This window comes from Cebus imitator, unplaced genomic scaffold, assembly GCF_001604975.1.
Source record: "Cebus imitator isolate Cc_AM_T3 unplaced genomic scaffold, Cebus_imitator-1.0 Scaffold38, whole genome shotgun sequence".
In the NCBI taxonomy this organism is placed as follows: domain Eukaryota; kingdom Metazoa; phylum Chordata; class Mammalia; order Primates; family Cebidae; genus Cebus; species Cebus imitator.
Genome location: NW_016107353.1, coordinates 8691236 through 8691813, shown reverse-complemented (window position 1 = coordinate 8691813; position 578 = coordinate 8691236).

Sequence of the window (578 nt, the reverse complement as noted above, 5' to 3'; positions counted from 1 at the left end):
TTACAGGCATGAGCCACTGTGCCTGGCCCAGTACTTTCTTTCTTTCCTTTTTTTTTCGAGACGGAGTCTTGCTCTGTTGCCAGGCTGGAGGGCAGTGGCGCAATCTCGGCTCACTGCAACCTCCGCCTCCTGGGTTCAAGCGATTCTTCCGCCTCAGCCTCCCGAGTAGCTGGGACCACAGGTGCATGCCACCACGCCTGGCTAATTTTTGTATTTTCAGTAGAGACAGGGTTTCACTATGTTGGCCAGGATGGTCTCAATCTCTTGCCCTCCTGATCCGCCCACCTCGGCCTCCCAAAGTGCTGGGATTACAGGCGTGAGCCACCAAGCCTGGCCCAGTTCTTTCTTAAGTACATAATGTTGATCTTCTAATCTGTGGTCAGATGCATTATCCATTGTGCCACTGGCCCTTCATGCTAAGTAAATAATGTTGAACCAAACCTTTGCTTTTTGTCCATTGAGAATCAGGGTAGTGGCTTACATCCGGGCATTTTCCTTCTTTTTTTTTTTTTTTTTTTGAGACGGAGTTTCGCTCTTGTTACCCACACTGGAGTGCAATGGCGCGATCTCGGCTCACC